Source organism: Thermobia domestica, chromosome 11 (assembly GCF_964235325.1).
Source record: "Thermobia domestica chromosome 11, izTheDome1.hap1.1, whole genome shotgun sequence".
Lineage (NCBI taxonomy): Eukaryota > Metazoa > Arthropoda > Insecta > Zygentoma > Lepismatidae > Thermobia > Thermobia domestica.
In genome coordinates this window covers 254,734,628-254,743,234 of record NC_137464.1, presented here as the reverse complement: position 1 = coordinate 254,743,234, position 8,607 = coordinate 254,734,628, and positions in this window count along the sequence as shown.

Below are 8,607 nucleotides of genomic sequence, written 5' to 3'. Positions count from 1 at the left end.
TGGTTCGACTTGACTCTAATCCGAGTCGAGTTGGAAGATATTTTTTGCGCCGAGTCCAAGAGTAGACCTCAAAGATGTCTGTTCCGAGTCGAGTCAAGTTTCAAAGAAAAGTCGTTCGTGCCCATCCCTACTAATGAGAGCTTAATCGGAGTTAAGCGAAATTGAAAGTCTCACTATTTATCTAAGCGACCCCGAAAACTATGAATCTAATATCGATAATTTTCTAGCAATCTTTTATATGTATCTCCCTCCCATTCACCATAGGTAACCCGACAGCACTCTTTTTGAAACTATAAAAAATGTGGTTAAAATTACTCTAGGCCAGTGGTTCTCAATCTAATTCCTATCATGATCCCCTTTTATCACACGCTCTTGCCAGCGACCCTTTTATAATTTGTTTTATAATAAGCTTGTGTGGGATTTTTAACTTACCTATTTCTATAATAGTAGAATCCATTTTTTTTTGTTTATAGTGAACAGTGCCATGGAAAATCATTGCCCGGGGCGAGAGTATAGTACGATGTCACCGTATATATGAGTGACGTCGACAGACTAGCTACGAAGCGCCACCATGGTTGGCACGAAGCTCAATAACATTTTCAAAATAAACCCTACCTTTCCTTAATTTTGAGCACATTTTATTACGTTTTTCCTTCTATTTTACACATGTGCACATGCACTTTCCTAACTTGAGTAACACACTTCCTCCGAAATGTGTGGCCCCTCTTTTCGGCGCCCGGCACTGACAGTGGATACAGTAACTGTAATATCTATATTCCCAACGACGAAGGTGCTGGTTCAAGATGGATGTTAAACTCCTTCATTGAAGAGGCCATTAACGTATCCGATCTAAGCCCACAACTTCTTGACCAAATAATAGAATGATCATGCGACAAGTCTTTGCAACTGGTTTTCTGTAACGAAGACTTGGACAAGTTCTGCCGGATGAGGAGAGAAGAATATCCTGGTCTGGTGATTGCTGCTTTAAAAGTAATAATTCCATTTGCTATATCGTACTTGCGCGAAAGGTTTTTTTTTTTTTTTTTTTTTTTTTTTTTTTTTTTTTTTTTTTTTTTTTATGGTAAACATTAAAACAAAGATAAGAAATCGCTTATCAGTTGAAAACGGCTTGATAATATTCGTCATGAAGATTGAACCGGGCATTGCTGCACTAGTGAAATTACACCATGCTTAGGTATCTCATTAGGTTTTAATTTTAATTGTATTTCAATGTGCAGGTTTTGTTTCATGTGTATTTTTCTAGTATTTCTATATACAGTTCTCATTAGTTTTATATCATACCTCTTTGATTTAAATTCATTTTTAAACAACTCTACTAACTAACTAACTCTATGGCCTATGGAACCCGGAGGTTCAATGCCGCGTTCACAAAAGCTCTACACTGACTTCTATCCTTAGCCAATTGGATCCAGTTTCTACTTTGTATTCTTATCTCAGCGAGATCCATCTTAATATTGTCCTCCCATCTGCCCCTAGGTCTTCCTAATGGTCGTTTTCCGTTTGGTCTTCCAGTCAAGATTTTCAAAGCGTTTCTACTTTCTTCCATTCTAGCTACCTGACCTGCCCACCTAAGCCTCCTAGACTTGACGACCCTAACAATGTTGGGTAACCGTATAAATTATGTAGTTCCTCGTTATGAAGTTTCCGCCATTCCCCATTCCCGTTCCTCTTGGGTCCGAATATTCGTCTAAGGATCTTGTTCTCAAATACTTTCAGTCTATGTTCTTCCCTCAGAGTAAGCGACCATGTTTCGCAACCATACAGAACAACAGGCATGATTATCGTTTTGTATATTTTAAGCTTCAAATTTCTCGACAGAATTCGCGACGACAAGAGACTTTGAACCGAATAGTAACACGAATTCTACACCCTTTGAAAATGTTCAGTAGACTTATTTTTTATTGTTCTTTACAGTGTGTATAAAAAATAAAAGTATGCCTATCAGAACAAAATTAAAAATAATATTTAAAAATAATTTCTGGTATTAGATTCTAACTATATTTATCTCTTCCGCCTATCTTCGCGATCCCCTAGGGGCCGCGACTCCCAGGTTGAGAAACCCTGCTCTAGGCATACATGAGTTATGATGGAACATACATACATACACTTTTATATGTATAAATGCAGATAAGAGAGAGTTGAAAGAGAGCGATTAAGGAATTACCGCTCTCAATCTCTTCACTTTACTTTTGCGATTCGTGAATTTCTTACGTGACATTTTGGGGCTAGCTAGTTTTTTGTCTTGAACCGCGATCCGATTTTCGATATGCTCTATCTAAATGCTGTAATGCGAATATTGAGAAGTTATCTGCGATGAAAGTAGCTGCAAATAAATATATTACATAACTTATTTATTGCTATTACACGATTTTTTAAATTTGTATTCAATATTCACACACAACACACCGACGTTCTGTGAATACCTCAGATGTTATATTTTAAAGATAAGAATTACTTATGTCGTGAAATGATATGAATATATATATTCAACTGATATATACAACTGATGATATGAATATATATATTCAACTCATATATACAACTGATGATATGAAAATATATATACAACTGATGAATTGTAATGTAACTATTTTACTTAATTTTCATGCATTGAGGAAAGTAGAATATCATAAAGGAATCTCACCTGAACGGGTATCGAACTCACGATTTAAACGCTCGGTGGTGTACCACTGAGCTAACATGACCGCTTTTCGGAAGCTGCTTCTGAAATATAACTGAGCTCATACGTAAATGCTCTTTTCCGTATGGAAATCACAATGACGAAACGAGAGTGTGAATACATAGTCTCGAAATATTGTATCATTAAGTATTTCAATCAATGTTACTTTTTTCTACACTTAATACCATTTCAACATGTCTTATTATATTTAACAGAAGGAAAAACATATCTGTACATCTTTTCCCGATTACTAAGGTTGGCTTTGGAGGTTCGAACCAGCAGCTTTAGTTTACTGTTTTCCGAAGACACCCGAAGTTGGACTTCGAAAGTGTTCGTCTCAAAACAGCTATAATCATATCGCTCAATCTGTTTGGTATATGGTATATGTTTTTATACGTGTAAAGTCAGTATAACAATTCATTCTTTAAACAGCTTTTCGTATGTATTAATATTCCTTTATAAAAACTGTTTTTATTATTATTATTACGGCGCACCATTTTCAGATTTCTTTCGCGAGTCGTTGACCAAGTCGTTCGCCACCAGCGTTGCCAGACTCACAGCTCGGAATTATTCCAAAACCTGATCGAACTTATGCTAGATTCGGTCAAATTATGCTAGATCCTCATAATTACTAATTCAGGAGTTAAAAAAAAAAACAAAGTTGAGATACGATAACGTAACTTAAAATACACAGAGAGCAAGAATGCATGGATAGAACTCAATACTTCACGCACCAAAATTTTAACTCAACTAAATTACTGCAGTCGTTGCCAAACTCAATGGCGTATATATCGTATAAATGAATGCAAAGTTTTTGTTTACATATTTTGAAAGAAAATTACTTCGCAGCATAAGCGGAGTTGGGAATCGTCTGCTGGGGGAGGGGGCAGATTTTTGGTCGGTCTCGGAGCTGTCATTTCAGGAATAAATATGATCATGAAGTCAGAAGTAAAGATGGTGAAGTTGTCAAAAAGTTGGGGGGAGAATGGCCCCCATAGCTCCGCCCATGCCTCGGAGTTAAAGGATTAGAAAACCCTGGGTGGAGCCACAAAAAAAAAAAAAAAAAAAAAAAAAAGCCCAAAGCCGTTTCGAACTTACTTAGGAAAATAAGACTGCCTGTATGGTTTACCGAGTGTATGAATCAATGGAAGAGGATACATTTCTGCCGTTCTTTTTCTTCCCACGACCAACTTCTCCAGGTTTTACGGCTTTTTGATAACTTGCTGAAATTGTGCTAGATTTGGGCAGGATGCTAAAAGCAAGATGCTAGGTGCTAGAGACATGCAAATTATGCTAGATCTGGCAACGCTGTTCCCCACAATAGGCTTGTCGTGCAAGTAACCAATCACACGTCAGGTACTAGCTTTTACCTATTGCTTTCTTCTAACAGCTCAGAACATTGGTAACTATGGATAGACGTACAGCAGTAATTACTTTATGGGAGTTTGAAGGTTATTCTGCAACTGCAGCTAGCAGGCGAGTAGGTGTCCCGGCCTCTACAGGAAGGCAATGGATTCGGAAATATGGTGCTACAGGTCAGACTGGTAATTTACGATCTCCTGGTCGTCCGCATGTGTCAACCGAAGCCCAAGATGCCAGATTAGTAAACGAAGCCCGGTTAGACCCACTAAGGACGTCTAGACAGATAAGGGAAGCTTCTCTCTTTCCTGGTAGTAAGCATACAGCTCTGCGAAGGCTTCGTCATGCTGGGTTACGTGGCAGTGTTGCTGCCGTGAAGGAAAAACTCTCAGACGACCACAAAATTACCGTCTCGCGTTTGCACAGGCGAATGTGGGTCTCAATTGGGAAAACGTAGTTTTCTCAGATGAATCCATATTCACAACATCAAAGGAGGGACGCCGTTTTGTGTATCGTCCGAGAGGCACCCGATATGACCATGGATATGTGGCTACTTGCAATCGCAGTGGCCATGTATCTATTTTATGTTGGGGTTGGATTTCCAGTCGCGGAGCAGGACAGCTTCATAGAATTGAAGGACATCTGGACAATGCTCAGTACTTAGACATTATCAGTAATATCATGGTGCCATCTGTTTCAGCCTGACGGTGTAATTCAGTTCCAGCAATACCAGTCGCCAATACATAATTCCCGTGTGGTTCAGGAATGGTTCGCAGGGCACCCTGAGATTGATTTAATCGACTGGCCGCCTCGTGGAGCAGACCTCAATCTCATGGAAAATATGTGAGCAGAAGTGAAGCGTACTCTAAGGGAAAGTTGGCCTGAGGCAGATCCACCAAGAACTCAGGATGACCTGTGGCATCTTGTTTCCGAAGCATGGCTGGAGGTAGGGGAAGGAGATAGATTTGTCACCCATGTAATAGATTCCATGCCCAGAAGAATGGAGCGTGTAATAAATTCAGAAGGGTCTTGGACACAATATTAATGACCCCGCCTTAACTCCCGAAAACAGCCCTTTTCAGGGCTACCTAAACGCTTCTGAAAATATTTCTAGAAGTAAACCACTCCTTGTATCCGATTTCTGTGCAATCCTACTAACAAAAGAATGATAATTAGCTGTAGGCTTTGAACTCAAGACCTCTTCAGTGGCAAGTCCGTACTCTACCAGTGAGCTAACATGAACACGTAAACCTAACCCGAAGAAACACGACTTTCAATTTCTGGTATTCGATGACAATGATGCTCATATACTTTGCAAATGTTGTATTCAACTTGGGATATTCTGCAACACACACACACACATAAACAAAGCGAAAGAGAGAGAGAGAGAGAGATGAATACACAAAAGCATATTCAACGTATTCGAATGAGACTCTATGTAACGACATTCCGTTCTAAAGAGAATTTGTGTTTCTTCCCGTGACGTTAAGGGGATCGGGAAAAGCTATGTGTCTTGAAGCAGGATACGACTTTGGATACTCTGTTTATACACTTTCTATATCCGTAGGAATATACTGTATTTCACGAATATAAATAACATACTGTAATGAGAATATTGAGAAGTTAAATCTGTATGACAAATAGCTGCAAATAAATACACTACATAACTTATTTATTGCTATTAAACGATTTTCCTAACTTGTATTTAACATTCTCATATATAATAACGACCTACTCTGAAAATTATCTCAGATGTTATATTTTAAACATAATAATTACTATGTTCTGCAATTATTATGTTATATATAAACAACTTATGTATTTTAATGTAATTATTTTATATAATTTTTCATGCATTGCGGAAAATATAATTTTAAAAAAAGTATTGACCCAGATGGGATTCGAACTCACAACCTTATGATTTGAAACCCGACAGCTTACCAATGAGCTAACACAAGGACTTCTAGAACCAAGCTTCTAGCGATGTATAACGGATCTCAAGATAATTATGACATTCATATCCATGACAAACGCTGTTTCTGTTCTACTTTGACTTTTATTTTAGTACTCAGGCGATAATTATGTTCTATTTCTTAATTTTGAGCATTCTTTTACATATGGAAAGATTCTTTAACGTATTTAAATGCTCCATTACGTATAGAGAGCTAAATGACAAACAAGCATGTGCAAGGTTTCGAAATATTGTATCATTAAGTATTTCAATCAATGTTGCTTTTTTAAACACTTGGTAACAAGTCTTATTATATTTAAAAGAAGAAAAACACATCTGCAAACTTTTTCCCGATTGCAAAGGCTGGCTTGGAGGTTCGAACCTGGCTTACTTTTTCCCGAAGATACCCGAAGCTGGACTTAGAAAATGTTTGCCTCAAAACACCAATAAAGAATGCGCTCAACCTTTTTGAGACAAGGTGTACAATCTTTTTCAGAAAAGTTCCAGGATAAGGGTCATAAAGAATAGAAAATTGTAAAATAGTAATATCCTAGCTCCTATCAAAGTAGTCTCCTTGGCTATTTGTACACAATTGCCAGCGTTTCTGGAGGTCTTGGAAGAAAGCAGGGAAATCTTCAACTGCGATACTTGTAAGCTCATTGGTCCTAGCCCGTTGGATGTCTGCGATATCTTGATGAAGCCTTCCTTTCAGTCGCCTTTTCACTCGCGGAAATAGGAGAAAGTCATAAGGTTAAAGGTCGGGCGAATATGGCGGATGTGGGATGGCAATAACAGAATGTCTGGCCAGATACTCAGTAACAGATAAAGCAGTATGGAATCTTGCATTTTCATGCAGTAAGAACCAGTTCTGAGAATGCCACAAATCAGGGTGGCGACGTCGAATTGCTTGTCGCAAACGTTTCAAGACTTGGATGTAAAGATTTTGGTTCATTGTTCGATCTGGAGGAACATACTCATGGTGAAGCAATCCTTTACTATCAAAGAATACCATCAACATGGTCTACGGTCACTCTTTGCTCACAATGAGTATCCATTGTGTTACCTTAACTAATACAACAACCCGAATAGTGTGTTGCTAAGCACAGTCCTGTCACCTAGTGAGTTTGCACGTAAACATGGCCAAGGTCATGTCCAGTAAACATACCAGGTAACATAAGAACAACATTTGTTCCTTTTTAGTATTGCAAAAAAAAAAAAAAAAACAAAGGTTATATTTTGAAATATCTGCAATATTAACAAAATAAAACAGCGTAGTAAAGTGCTTGTACAAAGAGTAACTGAAAATTTTTGAGCCTTGAGGAAACTATAAGAAGTACAGATTTAGTGATACCTTTATTTTTCAACATAATCCCCTTGGACAGCAACACACTTGCTCCAACGGTGTTGCAGTGTTCTTATCCCAGTTATATATATCAGTAGTTGGAAAACGTCGTTCTAGTAGACCCTCTTTTAGATTAGGGAACAAGTAGGTCTGAGGGGGCCACATCTGGAGAATAGGGTGGATAAGGAACGAGTTCAAAGTCGCATTGTGAATAGTAGCCATGGCAACTGTTGATGTGTGGCCAGGAGCATTGTCATGATGGTAGAGAACGCCTCTGGATATCATTTGTGGTCTTTTTTCTTGAATTTGCACTCGAAGTTTTTTCAAAAGGTCACTATAGTATTGTCCCATGATGGTATGACCCCCTTTGCAGGTAATTAATGAATATCACACCTTGGGAATCCCAAAAAGCAGAGGCCATCACTTTGCCAGCGGAAGCGATTACCTTTGCCTTCTTTGGGGTAGGGGAGGAGGAGTACTTCCATTGTTTGGATTGTTTCTGGCTGGTAATGGTGTACCCAACACTCGTATAGTGATGAATCGACACAGAAAAATTGTCCACATCACGTTGTAACAGTTTCAAATTGTCAGCGGATAGGAGGTACTGAGTGCGTTTTTGTTCGGGAGTCAGAAGACGTCATACCCATCGAGCAGAAACTTTGGATAAACTAAGCTCATTCTTCAGAATAAGATCTACTCGCTCCTGTGATATACCCAGCCTGTCTTCTATCTATCGAATTGGCAATCGGCGATCTTCCATGATCATATCAAGTACCAGGCCAATGTTTTCCGTGGTGGTACCACTTGATGGTCTCCCAGATCTCGGCTCATCTTCAACACACTGCCTGAAGGGGCAGATTCACGTACGGTACTGACCATACCCTGGTAGATCTCAGACGCTGACATTCCTTTTATTTGCAGATATTTGATGACTGACCTGTACCCATTTTCCCAACTTCTGTCATCTCACTCACTTCAAGAGCCTGTAAAAGACAAATTACTTAGAACCAGGAGCTTGATATACATTAATATGAAATGTTGTACTATTCTAATACATATAATTATTATATTCTAGATTCTCGTTTTCTATGTTAGGCTCAAAACTTTTCAGTCACCTCTTATACATAGAAATATTGTGTGTGTTGAATAAGAATGTGATATTCTTAGTATAATTGTTGGCCAATAGTCACCACTTGGTATTCATATATCAAGCTGACTGTGCATAATTTCAACTTTTTGACTGGTATTGATGCA